General features: G+C 36.4%; 1 long non-coding RNA gene across 3 annotated transcripts in view; it reads left to right on the top strand.

Moving 5' to 3' along the window:
* LOC132427351 (uncharacterized) overlaps positions 1-27556 on the top strand; it is a 93069-nt gene extending 65513 nt beyond the window's left edge. For all 3 annotated transcript variants that reach the window (XR_011246519.1, XR_009519876.1, XR_009519877.1), the window contains one exon: positions 26590-27556. This is a non-coding gene — a long non-coding RNA (uncharacterized lncRNA). The remainder of the gene's footprint in view (positions 1-26589) is intronic.
* Positions 27557-27974: the final 418 nt, after the last annotated feature.

Here is a 27974-nt window from a genome sequence, read left to right as displayed (position 1 = left end):
TGTATGTGTTTTTTGGATTCAGATTTTGCTTTTCACTCCAGACTGCTCAAATGAATGGGAATTGTGTCTGGGGTAACCAAATTCCACTTAACGCCAGTGCTTTTGTAACTCATTCAGGCAGACTCAGTAATTGGAGTTATCTTACAGCAGGAACTAGACCAGCAAGTTCAGGTCCAGACTGGTTGAATATCTTACTCTGGAAATCCAAGTCCAAGTTGAAGATTAGGCCTCAAGTTGATAGTTATTCCATCCACCGCTCAGGGTTTTGAATCATATTACTTCTGCAGAACTCCATTTTGGAGCAGGAAGAGTGTTTAATCAACTACTTCAATTTTAAATTCTCAGTGACCTCTGGAGGGAGAGAACAGAGCTGTCAAACTAGAGAAAAGAGAATGGGAAGTTACATTTTGAGGTGTGCTCTTAGAATTGGGCTCTTAGCTCCAGCACTTACTTGCAGTGCTGCTTCAGAAAATCTGAACATCTTGAGCCCTATCAGTTTCACTTGTAAAATGCACATAATAAACACCTACCTTTGGAGGTTATTGTAAAGATTAAATTTTTTTTTTTTTTTTTTTTTTTGGTGTATGCGGGCCTCTCACTGCTGTGGCCTCTCCTGCTGCGGAGCACAGGCTCCGGACACGCAGGCTCAGCGGCCACGGCCCACGGGCCCGGCACCTCTGCGGTATGTGGGATCTTCCCGGACCGGGGCATGAACCCGTATCCCCTGGATCGGCAGGCAGACTCTCAACCACTGCGCCACCAGGGAAGCCCCTGTAAAGGTTAAATTTTAATGTGCATACAATGCCAGCACGGTGGCTTACTTTTAGTAAATAGTTAATTTAAGGCACATTTACACTTTTGGTTTCTAATTCTATTAGACATTGATTTCTACCCTTCGCCTTTAAATAAACCAATGAACCACTGCCACACTGTCCCTGCCTTTATTATTGGGATTTTTATTTCTTTTAGAGTTTTAAGGATTATTTTATCTATGAAAAGGCTATATAGTATTTAGAATTTTGTCTAGGCTGCTCTAATAAAAACATTGGCTCAACCAAGAGAGAGTTTTATTTATTTCATCTACCTCTCTTGTAACAGTTCAGGGTAACATATTTAGTGGCTTAATGGAGTTGGCAAGGCTGAGTCCTCCCATCTTCCAGCTATGCTCTCCTAAGGCATTATCTTTGGCCAATTGTTGACAGATAAGATGGCTTGCCTCAGATCTTTACTCCAGCCAGTGAAACATGGGAAAGAGAAATGTACAGGTGTGTCCATTCCATTTAAGGGCTACTTTTAACTAACACACACACACCCATATCCTGTTTTCAAGACCTTAGTCACATGGGTTACATCAAAATGGAGAGGAGATTGGAAACTGTGGCCTGGGGTCTTTAGCTAAGAGATCATGTTCAGCTAAAACACCTACTACTGCAGAAGAAGGGGACAATGACTCGGTAATATGAGGAGTGGGAGGTGGCTGATTAGTAGTGTCTGACAAAATGTGTTTGTTTGGGAGGATGAGTGTTCATAGATGGTACAAATGGTAACTGCGGAAAGGTCTTTAAACATAATATCTTAAAGGTAAAAGAGTCTCGTTCCTTATGTCCTTAAATAGCCTTTACTATGACACACAAAACTAACTGATCCACAATAATCCGTCACCAAACACAGTTGTCCCACAGTTTGGAGAGAGATGTAGAAATATTATAATCCATGATTTTTGTCAATTCAGAATTCAGTTTTTTCCATACTCCTTATTCAGCAAATATTTATTGAGCTCCTAGATGCTGAGGATATTGTAGTGACCAAAACAGGCAGGAATTTCTGCCCTTATGAAACTTGCATTCTAGTTTGGGGTGATGTGCGATACAACAATTAATAAAATACTTGGTGGAGGCTGTGCAGATTGTGATGATTAACATGGAGAAAAAATGAACCAGAGAAGGAGAATGCAGTTATGACTAGGGTGGCTAGGGCAGGTCACATGCAGAAGGTGACACCTGAACAAAAACCTAGAGGAAGTGAGGGAGTAGGCCATGTGCATCTCCGTTGCAAGAATGCTCCAGGCAGAGGTTGGAGCAAATGCAAGTGGTCTGTGGTGTGAGTGTTTGTGACGACAGACAGCACGGAGGTCAGTGTGGCTGGATTGGAGCAAGTGAGTTAGAAAGCAGTGGGAGATTAGGTCAAGGAGCTCATGAAAAGCTAGATCATTGGAGCCTTGTAGGCCACAGACCAAAATCTTGGTCCTTCAGTTGAGTACAGTTTTGAGCAGAGGAATGAAATGATCTGATATGTCTTTTAAAATGGTCTCATCTCTGCCTGCTTTGTTGAGAATGGACTGTAGGGGAGAGACTGGTAAAATCAGCAATACCAGTAAAAAGGCTACTGCAGTAATTCAGATGAGAGATCCCAGACAAGGCTGATAGCAGTGAACATGGTAAGAAGTGTTTGAATTTTGTATATATTTCGCAAATTAAGCATTCAGTGGTTTTGCTGATGAATATCTGCGAGTGATCAACAAGGGAGGGGTGTATGTGGAGAACAGTTAAGTCTTAAGGACAGAGCACTGAGCCATTGCAGTGTGAAAAAATGAGAAAGGATCCCCAGAGGAGACTAGAAAGTAGGAGCCATTCAGGTTGTAGTAAAACCCAGGGCAATGGGCAAAGACAAATAATATATGATATCACTTATGTGTGGAATCTAAAAACAAACAAAACAGAAACAGACTCATAGATACAGAGAAAAAACTGGTGGTTGCCAGAGGGAGGGGGTAGAGGGATGGACAAAATAGGAGCAGGGGATTAAGAGGAACAAGCTTCCAGTTATAAAATAAATGTCATGGGATGTAATGTACAACATAAGGAATATATTCAATAATATTGTAGCAACTTTGTATGGTGACAGATGGTAACAAGATTTATCATGGTGATCATTTCATAATGTATAAAAATATTGAATCACTATGTTGTACACCTGAAAATAATGCAATATTGTATGTCAATTATAGTTCAATTTAAGAAACAGGGCAATGGGTGTTCTAGAAGTCAGGTGAAAAAAGCGTTTCAAGGAAGAATATATGACCAACTATGTCGAACACTGCTGCTGGTCAAGTAGGATGATGACTGAGAATGGACTCTTGGACCATTAACACATGGAGGTCAAGGGCAGTTTGTGTGAAATGGTTAGGGATGAATGTCCATGATCTTATGAATGGATCTCTGGGGTTAGTTCTCAAGCAAACTGTGAAAGGAGACCTATGATTTACCTACTCTCTTAGTACATGAATAAAATAGGAAATTTCCTTCACACCATAGGCCTTAAAAAATAACAAAAAAATCCCCGCAAAACTTTGTACTGAGAATGGTAAAGTAAATGCAAAGGAGAATTCAAGTGCAAAAGACAGGAAATTCCCAGCCAGAAAAGGCTGGTTCAGAAGTGCTTTAAAACTTTAGAGTTTAGAAAATATGAGTGATAGGATGTATGTTTTACCAGGTCCCAACTTTCTGGGAACCATTGAAGATTCTAGTAATTGAGAAGACAGGTGACCAGATGGATAAGGTCTTAATCTTGAGAGAAAAAAATGTTTTGTTGGCTAGTTTTATTTCTGATGGGGAGCAGATTGGTTAATGTTTTGTTTTTCATATATGGAAGTAATCCTACAGCTTCTATCCACTGATTTTCTAGAATATAATTTATCAACCATATTCATCATAATCATTTCTGGTACTTTGGAAAATGAGAATTCCTGGGAATTATTTTTATCTTTGGAAACAGATTCTGCAGGTACAGAATCCAGAAATAGGAACTCTAATCTTTATGAGTATCCTTATGTACATTAAAGTTTGAGTACCATTTTCTTAGAGCTCTGTGAAATGCCTAATTCCTCTTGCACAGGCAGTTTCTCATATATTTGAATATAGCTCTGCTGACTCCTGTCTCTTCATTCAGAAGTCCCTAGACAAATAGCCATGATCACTTCCACCTTAAATGAAATGATCCCACATGCATTTTCCAAAGAAACTTATATACTTTAACATTATATTAAATAACATGGGAGTAAATACTGTTTTAGTCCTTCTCATTTTTCAACTTCAGTTTATTGTATAAGTTATTTTCACTTTTCCATTATTTTTCTCATTTTTATGAATAGCTCATATTTTATTTGTAAAACTAGAATTGACCCAAATGGACAATAAGAATGTTAAGTTTTATATATTCTACAGTATTTGCAGAAAAGCAATATTATGTACTTTTTCTGGAATGCCTTTCCATTAAAATGTACTATGAGTAATGTATTGGATTCATTTATAAGGGAATTGGGAAAAAAATGTTACCATAATCTTTCTCATCTGAAAGATCATTCCATTTTAAGTGTTCATATGTCTCCTCTGAGATGAAAGCTTACAAGTCTATTATTTCAAGAGATTTTCTATTCCTGATTAGTAAACATTAGTGGTTAAATCTATGTGGAAGTTTTGTTAATAGGCATCTATTTTATTTTTCTTAAACCTTAAAAAATACTGGGTTTCAAAGATTGAATTTAACTGATCAATTAAGCAGTATATCTGCAAATGTTAAGACCTTTAAAGTCTACTTTTTCTTTTTAAGCTCCAGATTACTTCCCAGTAAAGCAATATCCAGTTGGTGACATAATGGAATGCAATTTTATCATGTGGAAAAATGGAACCTTACACACATTATTTTTTGCTTTATGGGGGGAGGTTGGCATACTAATTTTAAATAAAAATAGATATAATAACTTGGATTTTTATTTGAATGTGGCCTTAACCTATTCTAGTCCTTTAATTTTTTCTTTTAATCTGGGAGGGCCATATAGTTAATTTAAGAAAACCTCAAATTTTACACAAAGCAGTATAGCCCATCTCTTCCAAAACTGAATTTTTCTCTCCTGAACAGTCCCTCCCTGTGGGTATTTGCTCCTAACTTTTTATGCAGTATTTTAACCGAATTTTTAATGTACAGTCTCTTCTTATCTATTTGTTCCTTAAACTTGGCTCTGTGTCCCATCCAGAGGCTACCTCATTTAAAGTGGATCAAAAGCATGTATACTTGGCCTAGGCTGGTGTTTTCATAATTCTATTTCTTTTAGTAAACGGAGTAGAATCATAGACTTATAAAAAGTTAAAAGTTAAAAGAAACAGGATCTCAAGTTGTGGTTCCATGTTTTACAACCCAGCTTTGCTGTATTTCTTACAAAGGTACCTGAGGTTTTCCTGCTTAATTTTTTCTTTTTAACTGTTTTATTGGGACATGAATGGCATTCAAAAAACTGTATATATTTAATGTATACAACTTGATGAGTTTGGAGATAAGTATATACCCATGAAACCATCATCACAATCTATGCCATAAATATGTCCACTGTGTCCAAAAATTTCCTCCTATTTATTATTATGAATATTTTTGTGATAACATTTAACATAAGATCTACCCTCTTAGTAAATGTTTAAGTATTCAATACAGTACTATTAACCATAGGCGCTGTGCTGTATAGTAGGTTTCCAGGACTTACTCATTTTGTATAACTGAAATTTTGTACCCTTTGACTGATAATGTTTTTGGTTTTAACTATAAGATAGAATCATAGTGACTTCATAACACTGTTGTGTGATTCATAACATGATTAATATACTTGGAAAGTCCTGGGCTGTTCCTCAGTATTACTAGAAAAAGCAATATAAACTTTTGTTATTTTATTGCCTTCGATTATAATTAATCAATGTATTCTATATGTGAAACATATATTTGGTCTGGTTTTGGACATTGGTGTTTGACTTTTTGTTCCAACGTTAAATTTCTTTTAAGAGTAAGCTTCAACTCTGAAAAATACTAACTTTATGGTCTGCTCTGAGAGATGCTTGCCATTGGCAATGAAAACTGTGTGAAATCTGACAGCCTCACCCGAAATGAATTTGAGCAGATTATTTTATTTGATTTAGCCCTCATGGATGCAAACCTGTTGAAATGGGTTCCAAAATAGGGATTTTTATCCCATCTTGCAAACACAGCGTAATTCAGCAGAAACCACCCACCTCCACCTTTGCACAGTTTTCACCCAAATTCATATATAGGCTCAGTGTTGCTCTAAAACTAGTCCTTGGTTTTACCATAAGTTCATGATCTTGGAGAACAAAAACTAAACGCATGAAATTGGTGTTACCTTCAACTTGAAAGGCAACCCCGTATTTATGCAAGTTCCTCATTTCCCTGGAAATATTCTGTTCCGCTTACTGGCCGGAATTTCTCAGAAGGCGACTACCTTGTAGTAATACATGTTCATATAGCTTAGTTCTAATTTCAGGACTTCTAACTGACTTCTGATTTTTAAGAACTGATCCAGTAGGAAGCATGCAACAGCGATATAAACAACAGAAATCAACCTGTGAAAGTCCAGAAACTTGGGAGTGTTCTGTTCATGTATTTCCATTTAAAATTGTATGATTATTATGATAATGCATGGGAAGTAATTTTATATTGATTAACTTATATTTCCCACATTAATAAAGAATTGATGTTAGAAATTTAACACTAAATGACCAGCTTCCAAAGTTTTATGAAATATAAAGCTGTTTTATCGAAGCAACAATGGATTCTTTTTTTTAAATTTATTTTTATTAGAGTATAGTTGATTTACAATGTTGTGTTAGTTTCAGGTATACAGTAAAGTGATTCAGGTATACATATATTCATTCTTTTTTAGATTCTTTTCCCTTATAGGTTATCACAGAATGTTGAGTAGAGTTCCCTGTGCTATACAGCAGTGGTCTCCAACCTGTTTGGCACCAGGGACCAGTTTCGTGGAAGACAGTTGTTCCATGGACAGAGGGTGGGGGTGATGGTTCAGGTGGTAGTGGGAGCGATGGGGAGCGGCAGATGAAGCTCTGTTCGCTCGCCGGCTGATCACTTCCTGCTGTGCGGCCCTGTTCCTAACAGGCTGTGGCCCAGTACTGGTCCACGGCCCAGGGGTTGGGGACCCCTGCTAAACAGTATGTCCTTGTTGGATATCTATCTTATATATAGTAGTGTGTATGTGTTCCTCCCAAGCTCCTGATTTATCCCTCCCCCTCCATGTTTCCCCTTTAGTAACCATAGGTTTGTTTTCAGTATCTGTAAGTCTGTTTCTGTTTGTAAATAAGTTTATTTGTATCATTTTTAAAATTAGATTCCACATTTGAGTGATATCATATTTTTCTTTCTCTGTCTGACTTAACTTCACTTAGTATGATAATCTCTGGGTCCATCCATGTTGCTGCAAATGGCATTATTTCATTCTTTTTTATGGCTGAGTAATATTCCATTGTATATATGTACCACATCTTCTTTATCCATTCTTCTGTCGATGGACATTTAGGTTGCTTCCTCATCTTGGCTATTGTAAATAGTGCTGCAGTGAACATTGGGGTGCATGTATCTTTTCAGATTATGGTTTTCTCCAGATATATGCCCAGGAGTGGAATTGCTGGATCATATGGTAGTCCTATTTTTAGTTTTTTAAGGAACCTCCATACTGTTCTCCATAGTGGTTGTTCTAATTTACATTCCCACCAACAGTGCAGGAGGGTTCCCTGTTCTCCACACCCTCTTCAGCATTTATTATTTGTGGGCTTTTTGATGATGGCCATTTTGACCAGTGTGAGTTGATACTTCATTGTAGTTTTGACTTGCATTTCTCTGATAATTAGTGATGCTGAGCATCTGTTCATGTGCTTTTAGGTCAGTTGTATGTACTCTTTGGAGAAATGTCTATTTGGATCTTCTGCCCATTTTTTGATTGGGTTGCTTGGGTTTTTTGACATAGAGCTGCATGAGCTATTTGTATATTTTGGAGAGTAATCCCTTGTCGGTCACTTTGTTTACAAATATTTTCTCCCATTCTGTGGGTGGTCTTTCCATTTTGTTTATGGTTTCCTTTGCAGAAGTTTTTGAGTATAATTAGGTCCCATTTGTTTATTTTTGTTTTTATTTTCATTACTCTAGGAGGTGGATCAAAAAAGATATTGCTGCAATTTATGTCAAAAAGTGTTCTGCCTATGTTTTCCTCTCAGAGTTTTATAGTGTGCAGCCTTACATTTAGGTTTTTGATACATTTTGAGTTTATTTTTGTGTATGGTGTTAGAGAATGTTCTAATTTCATTCTTTTACATGTAGCTGTCCAGCTTTCCCAGCACCACTTATTGAAGAGACTGTCTTTTCTCCATTGCATATTCTTCCATCCTTTGTCATAGATTAGGTGACCATAGGTGTGTGGGTTTATCTTTGGGCTTTCTATCCTGTTCCATTGATGTATATTTTTGGTTTTGTGCCAGTACCATACTGTCTTGATTACTGTAGCTTTGTAGTATAGTCTGAAGTCAGAAAGCCTAATTCCTCCAGCTCCATTTTTCTTTCTCAAAATTGTTTTGGCTATTCGGAGTTTTTTGCTTATCCATACAATTAAAAAAAAAAATTTGTTCTGCTTCTGTGGAAAATGCCATTGGTAATTTGATAGGGATTTCATTGAATCTGTAGATTGCCTTGGGTAGTATAGTCATTTTGACAATATTGAGTTTTCCAATCCAAGGACATGGTATATCTTTCCACCTGTTTATGTCTTCTTTGATTTCTTTCATCAGTGTCTTATAGTTTTCAGAGGACAGGTTTTTGGCCTCCTTAGTTAGGTTTATTCCTAGGTATTTTATTCTTTTTGTTGCAATGGTAAATGGGAGTGTTTCCTTAATTTCTCTTTCAGATTTTTCATCATTAGTGTATAGGAATGCAAGAGATTTCTGTGCATTAATTTTGTATCCTGCTGCTTTACCAAATTCATTGATTAGCTCTAGTAGTTTTCTGGTAGCATCTTTAGGATTCTGTATGTATAGTATCATGTCATCTGCAAACAGTGACAGTTTTACTTCTTTTTCAATTTTGATTTATTTTTTTTCCTTCTCTGATTGCTGTGGCAAGAACTTCCAAAACTATATTTATAGAATAAAAGTGGCAAGAGTGGACATCCTTGTCTTGTTCCTGATCTTAGAGGAAATGCTGAAAGTATTTTAGTACTTTCAGCTTTTCCTTGTTGAGTATGATGTTAGCTGTATGTTTGTCATATATGACCTTTACTATGTTGAGGGATGTTCCCTCTATGCCCACTTTCTAGAGAGTTTTTATCATAAATGGGTGTTGAATTTTGTCAAAAGCATTTTCTGCACCTATTGAGATAATCATATGGTTTTTATTCTTCAGTTTGTTAATGTGGCGTATCACACTGATTGGTTTGCAGATATTGAAGAATCCTTTCATCCCTGAGATAAATCCCACTTGATCATACTGTATGATCCTTTTAATGTATTGTTGGATTCAGTTTGCTGAGTATTTTGTTGAGGATTTTTGTGTCTATGTTTATCAGTGATATGGGCCTGTAATTTTCTTTTTTTGTGGTATCTTTTTCTGGTTTTGGTATCAGGGTGATGGTGGCCTCATAGAATGAGCTTGAGAGTAGTGTTTCTTCCCCTGCAGTTTTTTGGAAGAGTTTCAGAAGGATAGGTGTTAGCTCTTCTCTAAAGGTTTGATTGAATTTGCCTGTAAAGCCATCTGGTCCTGGACTTCTGTTTGTTGGGTGTTTTTAAATCACAGTTTCAATTTCAATTTCGATTTCAGTACTTGTGATTGGACTGTTCATGTTTTCTATTTCTTCCCTGATCAGTCTTGGGAGATTGTACCTTTCTAGGAAATTGTCCATTTCTTCTACGTTGTGCATTTTATTGGCATGTAGTTGTTTGTAGCAGTCTCTTATGATCCTTTGTATTTCTGTGGTGTCTGTTGTAACTTCTCCTTTTTCATTTCTAATTTTATTGATTTGAGTCCTCTCCCTTTTTTTCCTGATGAGTCTGGCTAAATGTTTGTCAATTTTGTTTATCTTCTCAAAGAACCAGCTTTTAGTTTCATTGATCTTTGCTATTGTTTTCTTCATCTGTATTTCATTCATTTCTGCTCTGATCTTTATGATTTCTTTCCTTCTACTAACTTTAGGTTTTCTTTGTTCCTCTTTCTCTAGTTGCCTTAGGTATAAGGTTAGGTTTTTTTGTGAGATTTTTCTTGTTTCCTGAGATAAGGTTGTATTGCTATAAATGTTCCTCTTAGAACTGCTTTTTCTGTATCCCATAGGTTTTGGACCATCGTGTTTTTGTTGTCATTTGTCCCTAGGTATTTTTTGATTTGCTCTTTGATTTCTTCAGTGATCCATTGGTTGTTTAGTAACACATTGTTTAGTCTCCACGTGTTTGTGTTTTTTGCAGTTTTTTTCTTGTAATTGGTTTCTAATCTCGCAGTGCTGTGGTTGGAAAAGATGCTTGATATGATTTCAGTTTTCTTAAATTTACTGAGGCTGATTTGTGACCCAAGATGTGATCTATCCTGCAGAATGTTCCATGTGCACTTGAGAAGAAAGTGTATTCTGCTGCTTTCAGATGGAATGTTCTATAAATATTATTTCCAGCTTTGGGGTCGGCCTGTTGTAGCAGAGAGCAGCCACAGACAACACAAACAGAGGGATGTGGCTGTGTTCTGATAAAACTTTATTTATGCAAAAAAAATATCAATTAAGTCCATTTGGTCTAATGTTTCATTTAAGGCCTGTGTTTCCTTATTGATTTTCTGTCTGGATGATCTGTCCGTTGATGAAAGTGGGGTATTAAAGTTCCCCACTATTATCATGTTACTGTCAATTTCTCCTTTTATGGCTGTTAGCATTTGCCTTATATATATTGAGGTGCTCCTATGTTGGGTGCATAGATATTTACAATTGTTATATCTTCTTCTTGGATTGATCCCTTGATCATTATGTAGTGCCCTTCTTTGTCTCTTGTAATATTCTTTATTTTAAAGTCTATTTTGTCTGATGTGAGTATTGCCACTCCAGCTTTCTTTTGATTTCCATTTGCATGGAATACCTTTTTGATCCCCTCACTTTCAGCCTTTATGTGTCCCTTCATCTGAAGTGGGTCTCTTGTAGAGAGCATATATATGGGGCTTGTTTTGGTATCCATTCAGCCAGTCTATGCCTTTTGGTTGGAGCATTTAATCCATTTACGTTTAAGGTACTTATCGATAATGAATATTCTTATTGCCATTTTGTTAATTGTTTTGGATTTGTTTTTGTAGGTCTTTTTTCTTCCCTTCCTCTTTTGTTCTCTTCTCTTGTGATTTGATGTGTATCTTCAGTGATGTGTTTGGATTGCTTTTTCTTTTGTGTGAGTGTATCTATTACAGATTTTTGGTTTGTGGTTCCCATGAGGTTTTGATGTAGCAGTCTATATCTGTACAAGATTGTTTTAAGTTTCTGATCTCTTAATTTCAAATGCATTTCCTGCATTATTATTCTCTTCTTTTCACGATTGATAGTTTTGATATATTTGTGTGTGGAATATTTCCTACCTTTACTTTATGTTTGCCTTTACCAGTGAGCTTCCCATTCATAACTTTCTTGATTCTAGATGTGGCCTTTTCTTTTTCACCTAGAGAAGTTCATTTAGGATTTGTTGTAATGCTGGTTTGGTGGTGCTGAATTCTCTTAGCTTTTGGTTTTCTGTAAAACTTTTGACTTCTGCATCAAATCTGAACAGTGGACTCTTTTTAATTTGTTACTGAAATTCTGTCATAACATGGCCATGCCTTGAAGGATGCTGGTGAGATACTAATTGTCATGCACTTAAGCATTCATTGAGGGGCAACCTCTGAAAAAATAAATAACTGTGTCATGGAGCAATTATTCGGGGTTTTTCTTCCTGCTTCTTTCTCAGCTTAATGCTCTTGGGTGAATCTCTTTGGCTCACTGCTGGCTGTCAGGACTGAGAAGGGGCTGAAGCTTCTGGAACAAGGGCCATTCTTAGAATATATGTATAAATCTCTGATGACTTTTTATAAATCACTCATGTGTTTGACTATCAGTGCACTTTGATGACACACACCAACAGTAAATTGAATGGTTTAGTCATGATGAAAAAGATGGACAGGTAAAACATTATATTTTGGAAGAAAGAACAATGAGACCCATATGATTTCAATCTTGGGTGAAAATCACCAATTTACAAAATAAAGTGTCTTGAATCTAGTTTCCATCTCCTCTCATATGCAAATTCCCTTGAAAATGGTATTTTATATTTTTATTATCTCCTCTCAGCTGATATGGATATAAAAATAGTTTATGATTCTATTGGTCTCTATACAACAGTCCCAATCAATTTAAAATAGAAGTATGTAACCACATAAAATATAATTGCTTTCATAGTATGTACCTCAGTAAGAATACGTTTCTATCACAGTGCGTGTTTTTATTTAAATGTATTAAATATTTAAATTACAGAAGTAATACATCGTTTGTCAAAAGCAAAAAATATATATACATATACTTGAAAAAAGGTAATGAAGTATACACAATGCAACTAGCTTTGAACTCTTCTGTCTCTGTGCTAATATAAGTAAGTTAAAAAAATATTTCTTATTTTTTAACAAAATATGGTCATGTAATATGCTTTATGTTACACTTGATTTTCATGAATATTACTCATTCTTTCTGTAGATGAATGCTCCATAATTTACTCAATCTGCCTTTTACTAGTGGAGATGTATGTTTTTCTCTTCTCTTTTCTTTTCTTTTCTTTTCCTCCCTCCCCTCCCTGTTAATAACGTGCACATAAATATTCTTGTACAAATAGCCTGACGTAGAACTGTACTTCATTAGAGTTCCCTAAATGGGTTTTCTAGTTTGGAGGGTATTCACATTTTAAATTTTGGTATATTCTTAATGTTACTTCTATATAATACATTGCTTTTTAATTTTTGTTTTGTTTTACGTGACTGCTTCCTTCACTAAACTGAGTTCCTAGAGGGCAGGGACTCTTTCCTATTTATCAATGTTTTTAGCTATAAATACTTAATTTTTTATTCTGCAAATAAAAGATTTGACTATTTAGCCATACTAATATGACTATGTTTTGCCTTCCCTACCCTCTTACAGTCCATCTTAATGCTAAACACCTTCCCTAGCACTGAAGCCACCATTGATTTCCACCTTTCCTCAATACCAGCAATCCATATAGTGTGTTACAGATCAGCGATTGGTTAAATGCTCCCCTATAACCTTAACTGATTATTTAGTATCTTAGTTATAGCGAACTTCCATTGAGAACAGATGATCAGCAATTTGAGGCCATCGATCTAATATATATGTGTATATATACTACGTATATAATGTATATGTTATGATGTATACTGTATATGTATATAACAGGATAATTATTAGTACTTTTTATATACTCATTAAATGTATTTTTATATGCTAATTATATGGACTAAGTTTATGTATTCCGACACTGTTATGAATCTACATTGACCACATTTTCTAAATGATCATTCTGTTCATTGTGTACTGGAGGCACAGTTAAAGGTATAAGATAGTGGCATTCAACCTCAGCTGTACATTAGAATCATATGCGGTGGGGAGCTCTTGAAAATGCTTAGACCCCACTTGCATCTGATGGAATCAGGGTCTGGGAGGGCAGAGTGAGAACCCAGGCAACTGTGCTCTTAAAATTTCACCAGGTAGTTGTGATGCACAGTGAAGGTTAAGACCCACTAGTAAAAAAACAAACAAACAAAAAAAAGTAAGACAGTTGTCCCTTTCTTAAAGTTGTATTTTTCTTGCCCTGATATACAAATGTGGGGACTTCCATCTAGACAGTCAAAGTCCAGGCTATTGTAAATAATACAAACACAAGTGACCTTATGGAAAGTTGAGCTTAGATGGAAACTGAGAGCAAGTTTCAAAGCCAAGAGATTTGATTGATATACATGAAAATAGGTGGAATTGAAGCAGACTGGGGACGTTTTCTTCTTTTTAATTGAGATATAATTGACATTGTATTAGTCTTAGGTGTACAAATTAATGATTTGATATATGTATATATTGTGAAATAACTAGCACAATAAGTTTAGTTAACATCTATTACCACACAGTTGCAAAATTTTTTTTTCTTATGATGAGAACTTTTAAGATCTACTCTCAGCAACTTTCAAATATGCAATACAATATTGTTAACTATACTCACCATACTGTATATTACATCCCCAGGAATTATTTTGTCTTATAACTGGAAATTTGTTCCTTTTTGACTACCACCTAGTGATGCTTTCTGTACTGGGTTGAATACTGTTCCCCCAAATGTGTATTCACCCAAAACCTGTGAATGTGACCTTATTTGGAAATAGGGTCTTTGCAGATGTAATCAAGCTGAGATGAGAGCATACTAGATTGGGATGGGCCTTAAATGCAAATGACTGGGACCCTTATAAGGAGAGGTACAGAGATATAGATACACAAAGAGGGAGGAAAGCCATGTGAAAATGAAGGCAGAAATTGGAGCAATGCAGCTAAAAGCCAATGAATGCCAGGGATGACTGGCAACCACCAGAAGCTAGAGGAGGAAGGAAAGTTTCTTCCCTAGAGACTTGCTGGGGAGCATGGTCCTGCTTCAGACTTCTAGCCCCCAGAACTGGGAGAGAATACATTTCTGTTGTGTTAAGTCACCAAGTTTATGGTAATTTGTTATGGAAGCTCTAGGAAACAATAGAGTTTTCTAAATTTTGTATGGGCCCCAAGCAGCAACATATCATAGCCTCCCCATATTTATGCATATTTAAATGTGCAGGCCATGTTTAAAGGAGAAAATTTAAAGCAGAAATGTATTGGAGATTTTTTTAAATTTGGAAAGACCTGTCCTGTCACCTTGCCAAATTATTTAATTATAATAGATTTTAGTTACTTCCTTTGGGTTTTCTAGAGATGCAGTCAACCATATGCAGATGATTACATATAACTGTATTTCTTCCTTTCAATAATTTATGCTTTTTAATTTTGCATCAAGCCCTGTTAATCAGATCATCAAAGCAATATTACTTATAAATGGTAGAGAACATATCTGCTGTGTTTCTTTTTATATTAGGAATAACGCTATTGTTAAATCATATATAATGTTAATTATCTGTTTTGAATAAAGATGTTTGATATTGAGAAAAATACCCTCTATCCCAATTTTTAATAGTACTATTATTAGGCATGGATCTTGACTCTTATGAATGGATTTTTTTCATTTACATAAGTATGATTTTTTTCTTATTAGCCTATAAATTATTTTCCTGATTCACTTCATATGGATGTTTGAGTATTAACTGATATAGTCCCTGGATATTGTGAATATTTATTTTGTTTTATATTTTTCATATGTCCTTATTCCATAGGAGATTCTTCTGTCTCTTTATGACAGATTTTTATATTAGTATTTGCTTATACATTTAAAATCATCCTTTGTACTCTTCATTTCTTCTCCTTTTATATTCAGATTTTTATTAACTCCTGGTTTTCTTTCACATTAGTTTTACTATAACTTTATTATGTTAGTTCTTCCCTCAGTTCCTAGATTAATTTATTTCTCTTTTTATCTTTTATTGCTTCCTTTTTCATATTTTCTCAGGTTGACTGTCCTTTTTGTGATTTCTTTATTTTTGTAATAAAATAATTTGAGGACATACATTTGTTTGTTACTGTAGTCAACAATAACACTGGTTTGTAATGTAATACTCCTTTTGATTATTTTCTAAATAATGTTCTTGCATCATCTCCTAGATATTACTTGTGAGTGTTCAGTGCTTAAAAAAAATTCTTTATTGTTTGATATTTTTTATATACATGACTAACCTCCATCTTTATTAAATGTGATATGAGAATTTGTTAAATAAATTATTTGAGGATACACTTTAAAATATATTTTATGGTATCTTATATAATTATTATTTGTAGATGATAAAAGAGTATTTCCAAATATTCAAAAAAGAGGTATTCTCTGTAAGGTAAACAACTTGATATTACTCCATTATTTAAATATCCTAATATTACATATATTTTACTTGTATGACTTCTCTTGAGCTGATAGTATTTTAAAATTCCGCTGTATTTCTGTTTATTTCCTCTTGATTAAAAGTTCAACTGACTTTATCAATATAAAACAGCCCTTTTATCCTGGTTTAAGCTTTATTGCTTTTAATTCTACCTTGATTACTATATGTTCATGTTTGCTCGGATGAATTTATTCATCTGTTAATTCAAAGCCTTTCTGTATCATTCGGTTCTGAGTGTCCCTCTGTTTATAGCAAGTTAGTGGATACTGTTTTAAAGCCAACCTGACTTATCCAGACAGTGTCTTATTTTTGTCAATTTATATTATGATTTATTTTATTGATTTCATTTAAAGTTTACTTAGTATTTCTCTGGCTAGAAAATGCTTTATCTGCTTTTATTTCTTTTGTGGTTTGGAAGATAAACATTTGGTCTAAATTATCATAAATCTATACTAACCTAATTATTAAAATGTTAGTTTGTACTCTACTTAATGAAATGTTAGGAATGTAGTGCTATATTTTAATTTCAGATTACTATTTAATCTTGGTACAGATCACATTAATTTTTTACATAATTTTAATAGTTATTAAAATTTTACATATTTCATTATAGGCATGATACTATTTATGAGCTTCAGTTTTTAGTGTATAATTTAAATTTTTCCATATAATTTATCTGTATTTGTTTTTAATGCTTACTACCATCTTTTTGCTACTACAACTTCCCAATCTTCAGTGACTTCTAAATTCAGTTCTTCTTACTTTGATAAAATTGCATAAGCCATTTAAAATAATAACCTGGGTAGCATATCTGAAATTGTCTTTTTATTCACATCTGAAATTATTACCTGGACTGGGTATGTAAACCTTGTAGCATCATTATTTTTTCTCTAAACTTCATGGGAGCATTTTCTTTGGTATCATTTTATTATTGAAGTGAAAATATAGTGTCTTTTGCTTTTATTATGAATGAAAGATTTCAGGATGTATTCTTCATTCTCAAAATGTAAATTTTCATTAGCTCATATGTTGGAGTTAATCTCTATTCAGTTATTTTTCTCAAATACTGTGAGTCCTCTTAATTTCCAATTTGAGGGTTTCTCTGTTAGATTTTCATCATTGCTTCCTTTCTGGGAAGAATACTTGTTACTTATAGATGAACTCTCATCTTTTTCAATCTGTACTAATATCATCTGCCTTCTGAATGTACTCATTCATTTTAGCCTCTTCAATCTCCTTTTGGTGTTCACAATCTCAGGTTATTTACTGCTTTCAACACTGATTTCACTTCTGTTATTGCAGTGTAGTTTCACTGTCTTCTTATTGCTTTGTTCTCTTATTTATTACAATAACTATTTTTAGTCTTGTTTGTATCTAAAGCAGGTATTTTCTGTCTTTCCTAAAGTCAGCATATTTGGGTGGGAAGGGTTTTCTTCTCAGCACTTGGCTGCATTTCTCTTGTATTGCTACATTATTTTAAACGCCCATGTAGGTGTTTGAACACAAAACATTCTATTCTAATTGTTTGAGGAAGACAGTTAGTTTTTGAGAATTTATATTAACTTCATCATACTTGCCCTGGCCGCTGTCTCCCAGACCTGGAGCTGGGCTGTCATGTGACAAACCTAACAGAGCACCTACATAGCAAGTTTTTAGCAAGTTCTGGGGCCTGCTTCTAGGTATGCTATTGAATAAGTTCTCCAGACCACCCTCCCCACAGCCAGTAGACCAATAACTTATTTCAGTGGTCACTGGATCTGAAGTTCTCAACACTTTGAAAAACAAGGCTACCTGGGAGAGAATTTTTGTTTGGCAGTTGGGCTGTAAAAGGTGAATTGGCCTCAACACCGTCCACAGAACTAAAATTCTAAATACAATGCTATGCCAGGGTCTAGATGCCCAAAGAGAGATGGCCAAATGAAAATGATGGAGAAGGCTTCAGAAAAGAACTGATTCATAAATCAGTTTTCCTTCAATTAGCAGGATTATATATATATTCCTATCAAAATTTGACATTTTCCTATTTTTTTCCTTGCTATTGCTTGGAAAAATGATGCAATTTCATTAAAACCTTACAAGGGTTTCTTGATGCTTCTCCTGTCGCTGTCTTCCAGAAGTTCCAGAAGCATATATATTTTCCATTTACAGAAATGATATATTCTTCAAAACTTTATTTACCTTGGCTTAATTCATCCTTTAGCACTTAATACAGAGTAAAGGAAGGATAATCTGTCTAAAATGTGTTCTTTCATGAGGCTGTAGAGTGATTACAATAATCAGCCTGAGTTTATGCATAGCTCCACTGATAGTTGTGTGCACGAGTGCACACATACACACACGTTGTGTAAGCCCTTTTATTTTTCTAAGGATCCCAAATTTCCTGTTTTCTTAGATGTCTTAGTAGTTCTTTATTTTCCCATGTTATTGTTGCTACATTAAAATTCCATCCGTTTAAAAGTTTCTTGCAGTGATCTTATGGAGTCTGTTTTCCTTAATCTAAAAGGGGTTGGATTTTGTCAAATGAGAGGAAAGTAACTAACTTCTGGGGCTAGACCAAAAAAAAAGAATATAGTGTCCACCTGGTTCTCAGTCTCTTGAGACTTGCTGTTGGGATCCAGCCTCCATGGTGGGAGGGGCCATGTGTAGGTGTTCAGGTAGATGGTTCCAGCTGAAGTTACAGCACACAGCCAGCGTCAGTCACCAAACAGGTGAGTGAGAAAGTCATCTAGATGAATTCAGCCTCACCACTATATGACAGCCACCGCATGATGGAAAGCTACTTTGCCAAGCCCATATTCAGAACTGTGGAAGATAATACTAATAAATGGTGGTTGTTATTCTACACCACTAGGGTTTTATTTATTTGGTTTGCTGTGCAGCTAGAGATAACTGGAACAGTAGGATATCTCACCTTTTATTAAACTCAATCAGCATGTATCTAATTGTACTTAGCAAATATTCAAAATCTCACTCTGCTAATTTTCTATCTTTCCTGATGATTGGGATATTAGATCTACTTAATTTATGTACTGAAAGCGAAGTCAAATACGGTAGAAAATAAGGAAGGGCAAATGAGACAGAGCCTAACTCATTTGCACCAAAATGCATCTGACCCTTGCCTCAGGTACATCCCAAGCTTGCAAAGATGTAAATGGAGGTCTGGACATTGTTAGAGAAGGGGATCATCAGAAACTGTCATAGCATTCCCCTTCTCCATGGTAGTTTCCATGTACTGCCACACACTGTAGACATTTAATAGGTTCTGCCAAGATTATTTAAGGCTCCCCCGCTCTTCCAGAAAGAGGTGATGTTTGAAAATATTCAATGCCTAGTTACTTGTCACCAACAATATTTAATATCTAATAAGAGCCATCACTTATTTCCGAACAGGCACTGTTTAGAAAAATTAATTCTCACAACAAACCACGAGGCAGAGTCTATTATTACATCCATTGTTCAGAGGAGGAGACTGAGGCACTGAAAGCGTAAATATTTTCTCTGAGGCCACACAGATGATCGATGGCACAGCGAGAATTCAAAACCAGGCAGTCTGGTTGTCGAGGCTCTTTTCTTAACCCCTAGGTCACATGTTGTAATGCTTTTCAAGGAAGAGTTCCTTTTCTTGCTTTTGGGTTTTGTTCTGGTGTGTTCCATGTTTCTGTTGTTTCTGGGGTGTCAGCCTCGTGCTTTGAGACCTTTCTTTGTAACCCCAGGAGGCCGTTTCTTTCTGACTTTGCAACTGCTCTAAGTACTGTCTTTATTTAAGGAGGCTTTATCAGTGATGTTGGAGGATATTCTTCCTTTTAATAGATTCTGCTGAATAATGACTTCTTGCTAAATTTGTTAATAATAATTCCGTGCAGGCTGCAGCTCTCTGGCGTCCCCACCTTTTTAGAATTTTCTGTGTGTTTCTGCACTCAGATGGAGACATTTTCCCAGCAGGTTCGTTGTTCTCTTAATTCTCTTGGAGATAGGAGGACTTATGTCGGTGGGAAAAGCAAATCCCCATTGGGAACTTGAGTTAAAAATAAAACCCAGCCATTATATGGGATCCTGGTTCTTGCGGCGTGACATCACCGTCACACAAAGGTTTGTTCTGTAGCTAGCCTACACCCAAATGAAAGCAGGACCTCTGCAGAGGAGGCCCCCAAAGAGCACCTTATATGTGCCCACAGATCACTCTGTTAGCTGCAGTCATGTAGTCATGTCTTTCCTCTTCTTTCTTTTTTGCTCTGATTTCCATTAGTCCCTGTCCTTTACCTGTAAAGTTACTCAGAAAATCCTCATCAGTTATGCCAATGCCAATGTTCAGGTCACAGTTCTGTTTCTCGATGTTCCCTCTCTTTCTTTTTCATGATGCCAGCAGGGTTCTGGATTCCATTCAGAGGTACAAGGGAGGTCCTTCTTCCCCTTCTGTGCCAGTCATCTCCTCAGCTTATCCCTTCTTGTTCCTAGAGACTCAAATTTTTTTTTTTTTTTATTGAAGAGTTTTGAAAACTTATGGATTTTGGGACTTAATACTTGTCAAGCTCTGACCAGAGGACTGAAGAGGGAATAAATAACAGGGCCTCCTACCCATTCTCCCTACGTTTTTCGTGGACCTTTCTTTTTTTTTTTTTTTCATTTCTCAGTTACAAAACAAAAACTTCCAGGCACGTGAATGGAGGTGAAAGATGCTGTGGGATTCCCAGAAGAGGAGGTGTAGTCTAATACAGCCAGAATTTAGCCAGAAATATCTGGTTATGTCATTCAAAGTTTCCTCAGCAACAGTAGCTGCAAGTAGAATTTTTAACCACTTCACGTTATGCCCAGTGTCATAGGGACTATATCATAAGGTGACAGAGAATCCCAAGGGTAGAAAGAAAGAGGGAAAGGCAGGAAGAAACGGGCCTTTATTTATGGCCTTTTGTAGTAAGTGGTATTGGAAATGATTCTTGAAAAATGGCTGAAATTTAGCTAGATATAGAGCTAATAAATGAAAACACAGAAATATACTTTTCCTTCTTTTTTCCTTTTTTTTCTCTCATTCCTCTTCCCATATTTTTATTTTTTTTACTACTAAAGTAAAAGCTTAATACTCATGCTATAAATAACAATCTAAAGTAAGACTATCCTAAGGCATAAAGTACGTTTTGCCCATTTGTACAGAAATCCAACACTGTAGCATCTTCATCAAATTTCCAAGTATTATTGATAATTTATACAAAATTACTATAAAGCAAATCAATTTAACAGTTTATTAAAAAAAACAACTTACTGTGGTTGTGTTTCTATTTTTGCCATACTCCTTGTGTTGAGATTTCAGACCAACAGAAAAGTTGAAAGAATAGTACAAAATCTATCCATATATCATCCTTTGCCTGGACTCATGTGCTACCTTTTTGCCACATTTGCTTTCTCTCTCTCCATGCACACACACGCACATACACACACACACTTGTGTGTGTCTGTATACATGGACATATTTATATAATTTTCACTGAACCATTTGTAAGTACTTTGTAGACATCACGAAGCTTCACCTCGATACACTTCAGCGTCTAGCTTTTAAGGGCACTCTCCTACTTTCCATCATCACTCTCAGGAAATTTTACCTCACTACAATAATATCAAATGTAAAGTCCCTATTCAGATTTCTCCAGTTGTCCCAACAATGTTTTTTCCCTACCTGATCCAGGGTACAGACATACACGGCATTTAAGATGCCATATATCTTTGTCTCCATTAATCCAAAGTAGTCACTCCTTTCGTCATCTTTAGTGATGCAATTTTGATGAGTCCAGACCAGCTGTTTTGAAAAATTATGATCAGAGTCACAATTTGGGGAAAACAGTAATAGTATGATGCTCTGTGGAGGTTTTCATTTTAAGTTGGGGATTTTGATTTGGTTTTTTGTTTCTGATCTTGAAAAGAGTGACATAATCAAAGGCACTAAATCATCCCTTAAACAGTTATTTTTCAAAGGATAAGCAGAAGAGAATCTGAGATCTGCCTTTTCTACTAACTTACAATTTAAGTCAATCAAATAACGAAAGTCTCAAAATCAGAGAGAGTATGGAAGAGTGAAATTAGCACAGTTTGAAAGAGGTGACTTCAGCTTATTATTGATTCTGCTGCTACTTAGTAATTACTTCATTTGGGATAAGTTGTTTGGTTCACTTTTCCCATCTGTATATGGTGGAATCATCCCTATTCTTCCTATGCTATGGGGTTATCGTAATGGGCAGAGGAGATAAATGTGTGAATGTGCTTCAGGGACTGTAAAGCACTATATAAGTAAGTGAGACTCTGCCTGTATACCCACATGGTAAAAAACATCTCCAGGAAGGACCTCAATTTCCTGGAAGTTCGTCAGGTGTACACTTACTGTCCAGAGGATCATGCAGACATTTCTTACTGTGTATTTCTGGCTGCCTTACAGTCCAAGACTTGTTTCCGTTCTTGATAGGCTCCCCACTCCCACTACCCTTCTGATAAGCTTTCATTCCTTGAAGTTATATATGCAAGTTCTGTTTCTCAGCAAGTTGTATCTTCAGGATGAAATGCTAATAAAACAAGTTATATTCTTGCTAATATATCAGTACAGACAGCTTCTCATTGTACAGCTTTGATGTCAGTATGCTAACAAATCGTCTCCCCACAAGGGGTAAATGTGGGACGGGACAAACCTGAGAACCTTGCTCTGGCATGTATGCCATTATTATTAATAAATGTAAAATAAGCAGGTAATTTGTCAAGATATTCCAACTTGAATCATGCTTTGGTTCCAGTTATGAGAAACAGAGCATGAGAAAGTAAACTTGCTGGCACTGTTAGTTTTCTTGCTCTTAATGTTGAAATACCCCATGTCTTACCATTTAGAAAGCAGTTTTTACAAATTGCTGATTATCATGGTGTTCCAAAGTAAATCAGAGATGGAGTTATAGGAAGTTACGTCAGCACATCCTGAACTAAAGGCAGAATCAGAAGACATAGAAATTCAGTCAGTGCTCTGTTAGATTACACCGTGTAGCTACCAAATGTCTTCAGAGGTTGGTATTCCAAGGGAACAGGCAAAAGGCATATAATTTAAATAAAGTTTAGTTAAATAGAAATGAGGAGTTACATAATTATGAGATCAACCGTTTCAGCATTTTGCCAATGGAAACATTTTCTGCCTAGAGTGAATTCCCTAATGTTCATTCTAACTTCAATGACTCAAGTAATGGTTTTTATACTTCTAAGATAATTGGAGAACATTATGAAAATGATCACATGTTATTGCTTATTCAAAACTGCCAAATATATTGTTCCTGGAAGGCTGTTACTATGCAAATCCCTTTTTCATGAGGCAACCAGGCACTCAATTCTTTTTTTTTGCTGCTATTGAAGAAGTGTGCAATGTATAGAGAGAAATAGAGGAGGTAAAAGTATTGGAAACATCTTTTTTTTTTTTTTTTTTTTGCGGTACGCGGGCTTCTCACTGTTGTGGCCTCTCCCGTTGCGGAGCACAGGCTCCGGACGCGCAGGCTCAGTGGCCATGGCTCACGGGCCTAGCCGCTCCGCGGCATGTGGGATCTTCCCGGACCGGGGCACGAACTCGTGTCCCCTGCATCGGCAGGTAGACTCTCAACCACTGCGCCACCAGGGAAGCCCTGGAAACATCTTTTAAAACATATAAAGATGTGTTATAAACTGAAATTGAGCCATCATTAGATTATATTTGAATATATCAGAAAAATGTTTTGTGTCATCTTCAATTCAAAAAAGTTTCCTATTGACTACTAAATAGAGCCCAAGCTCCTTCCTCTGTTAACCATAGCCCTTCACACCTTGATCCAATTGCCTTATTTCTCACTTATACATGCTATACTGCTGGCATATGTCACTTATACCCTTTCATTGATTTTTTAAATTCCAGCCCAAATGAACTATTCATTCTTACTTGTCAAAAAACTCAGTATGGCCATCATTAAAAAGTCTACAAATAATAAATGCTGGAGAGGGTGTGGAGAAAAGGAAACCCTCCTCCACTGTTGGTGGGAATGTAAATTGGTGCAGCCACTATGGAGAACAGTGTGGAGGTTCCTTAAAAAACTTAAAATGGAATTAGCATATGATCCAGCAATCCCACTCCTGGGTATATATCTGGAGAAAACTTTAATTCTAAAAGATACATGCACCCCAGTGTTCATAGTGGCACTATTTACAGTAGCCAAGACATGGAAGCAACCTAAATGTCCATCAGCAGATGAATGGATAAAGAAGATGTGACACACACACACACACACACACACACACACACACACACACACACAACAATGGAATATTACTCAGCCATAAAAAAGAATGAAATAATGCCATTTGCAGCAGCATGGATGGACCTGGAGATCATTATCCTAAGTGAAGTAAGTCAGACAGAGAAAGACAAATATATATCACGTATATGTGAAATCTAATTAAAAATGATACAAATGAACTTATTTACAAAACAGAAACAGACTTACGGATATCAAAAACAACCTATGGTTACCAAAGGGGAATCATGGGAGGGAGGGATAAATCAGGAGCTTGGGACGAACATATACACACTGCTATATATATGATACGTAACCAACAAGGACACACTGTATAGCACAAGGAACTCTACTCAATATTCTGTGAATAACGTATAAGAGGAAAAAAATCTAAAAAAGAATGAATATAAGGATATGTATAACTGAATCACTTTGCTGTACAAATGAACCTATTTACAAATCAGAAATAGACTCACAGACATAGGGGAAAAAAAAACCCAAAAAACTCATGGTTGCCAAAGGGGAAAGGGGGAAGGGAAGGATAAATTATACCCACTACTGTATATGAAATAGATAAACAAGGTCCTACTGTATAACACAGGGAACTATATTCAATATCTTGTAATAAACTGTGATGGAAAAGAATATAAACAAGAATATACATACACGTATAACTGAATCACTGCTCTACACCAGAAACTGACACAACATTGTAAATCAACTATACTTCAGTTTTAAAAATTATGCTTTTCTACATCTATGCTACAACATCCTTTATTTACAAAGCTCCCTTGTTCCCTTCTTAGCTTCCATGATACTTTAATTGTGCCTATTTCAGGGAGCATAGTACCTGTAGAAGTGCTTTGTTACTCAGATCTACTTCTTCCCCCTCCTTCCACGCAGCTCTCACTTGCTCGGCTACTTGATGTCTTGGCCAAAGACAGCATCTTAGAGAACTTGACCTGTTAGAGAAGGTATATTATACAAAGCTAGAAAACCCACCAGCCAGTTATGTTCTGCAGAGGGTCTGGAGAAGATGCCATTAAAGAACTGAGCTCCTTGATGCTACTGGGGATGAAAGACCCTGAGACAGCAGAGTAGAGGTGAAGAGCAAAATGTGTGCATTTGCTGTCATAAGAGGCAAAGGTCGGAGTTTCAACCAGGATCCTGACCTGCAGACAGCTTAGAAGTGGTTAAAAGAAAAATGTCCTGGGGCTTCCCTGGTGGCACAGTGGTTGAGAATCCGCCTGCCAATGCAGAGGACACGGGTTCGAGCCCCGGTCTGGGAAGATCCCATATGCCGCGGTGCAACACAGCCCGTGAGCCACAACTACTGAGCCTGCGCGTCTGGAGCCTGTGCTCCTCAACAAGAGAGGCCGCGATGAAGAGTGGCCCCTGCTCGCCGCAACTGGAGAAAGTCCTCGAACAGAAACAAAGACCCAACACAGCCAAAAATAAATAAATAAATAATTTAAAACTATTAAAAAAAAAAAAATGTCCTCAAGGGCAAGATAGACGGGTGGCCAACAAGCAAGTCGCTTAATTTGTATGACTGGTATAAACTGAGGCAGAGGGCAGCTAAAAGCTCAGGCTCAGAATTGCTACCCTCTTACCCTTCTGCTGGGTATGTCAGCTGAAATCTTGTTTCCCAATGAAAGGAAGTGGGGTGGGGTTAGGCACTGGGGAGGAAAAGAAAAAGAAGGGAGAAGGGAAAATGAGCAGGAGGGGAGGAGGAAATGAGAGTTTAAACATCTTCACCACAAACATACCCCTCACACCCTCCAACCAGAAATACCAGTGGAAGGTCTCATTCACATTACTTTTTATTTGTTGTGTATTCACTATCAAATGATGAGTCTTCTCATCCAGATATTTTACACTTTGGAAGTAAAAGGGTGGCATAGAGGATTGAATGGATCTGATGCTCTTTTTAGGCTGAGGAGAGAGAGGCAATAGCTATGTACTTTTTCTCCCCCTTGTATCAGTCATTGCAAATAGAGGCAGATACACACTAATAAAAGAAGTTTATCCCCAAATGTCATTTTGGAGACTAAGTTTCCATAGAATGCATGCTACTTCATTAAGTAGACTTAATGAAGCTGAAATACCGTGCAAGTAAAAAACAATATTGCTTTAATATTAATCATATGTGCTGGTCTTAAAATATGTGTAGAAATTCTTTGATATTTCTTCTTTCAAAATGTGGCGCTTAATTTGGCTCCCCTTGCCTATAGAATGGACTTAGTGACTTATTTCTAATGAACAGGATATATCAGAAATGACTGTATGTCATTTTCTATAATAGGTCGTAAAAGGTATTATGTTTCCTCTTTGGTCTCTCTCTCGCATCCCTTACTCTCAGGAGTGTGATAAGGACCCTCAAACAGCCCAGTGAAGAGGTCCATATGGCAAAAAACTGAGGCCTTCTGCCAAAAGCATGTGAATGAATCATCTTTGTAGTGGATCTTCCAACCCTACTCAAGCCTGCAGGTAACTTCAACCCAAGGTGATGTGTTGCCGTGCAGCCTCATGAGAGAGACTGAGCCAGAAGCACTAAGGTAAGCCACCTCCAATTTTCTAATGCACAGAAAATGTAAGGTAAAAATGTTATTTTAAGTTGTAAGTTTGGGGTAATTTTTTATAGCAATAGATACCTGACACACTATAGTAAAGGATTTAGTGATAATTTTCTCATATTTTTATCATCAGGGCTGGTACTTAAGAAAGAGTAAATTTAATCAGAAATAACTGAAGAAGTAGAATACAAATGGAACTTCTGGCACCTTTAAGGAGTAATAATTAGCTGGAACATTTTTTCTTGGAAAATTATCTTTAATCATTTTGGGAAATGTGTATCATTTTCATTACTTGAGTTCCTTGCTATTACACAAAATGAGGGAAATTTGGGGATACTGACTGTTGTTTTCCTAATAATATCATGTCCCTTTCTCGAATGGTCGTTGGTAGAGAAACAGCTGGGTCATAACGCAAGTCCATGGCTATCCAGGGTTGTGTCATTTAAGTGCTCTTTTCCTGGAATTTTGGTATGCTGTTAGCGCTTGTCTCTTTGGAACAGGGAAATTATTAGCATCACTCATGAATGGTACTGGCCTTTTCATTGGATAGGAGAACTGGGTTTGCTAGTCTGATGTGGTTCTTCTCAGAGAATCTTAAAGCCTGGAGGAAGAGTACTTCCTTCCACTCTTCATGTCGTAACTAATTCCTGTGGATCCTTTCTGTTAAACACCCTAGGAAATCATGGCTTTCCCCGTTGCAATATAGGATTATAACTCCAGATACCTGAGACTGTGTAAAGCTCATGGTTTGCTTTTTCCTCTCTCCCTTCTTTTCTCCCTTTCAGAATAGTTGGATGCCTTACATGTATCAGGTTCTATGCTTGGCGATTTGTATGTGAAGTTCAGACAGGCAGTTTTTGCTCATAAGAAACTTGCAGTTAAGATTGGAAATGGACATGTAAACAGACAGTTATCAGAGTGTAAAAAATGCTAATAGAAGAACCACTGAGCGCTGTGCCATCTAGCTCGCTCAGATTTAGGATGTCAACAAAGGATTCTGGGAAGAAGTGGTATTTGGATGGATTTTGAAAGATAAACATGAATGAAGTAGAGAAGTGTGGGGAAGGGCAAGCAAAGAAAAGAGAAATTCATATATAAAGTCCTAGAAGCAGAAGAGCTTGGCCCGTTCAGAGAAATACAAAGAGCCTAGGCTAGTTGGATGGCTGATGCA

This window comes from Delphinus delphis, chromosome 6, assembly GCF_949987515.2.
Source record: "Delphinus delphis chromosome 6, mDelDel1.2, whole genome shotgun sequence".
Lineage (NCBI taxonomy): Eukaryota > Metazoa > Chordata > Mammalia > Artiodactyla > Delphinidae > Delphinus > Delphinus delphis.
This window is presented reverse-complemented; position numbering and strand designations above follow the sequence as displayed.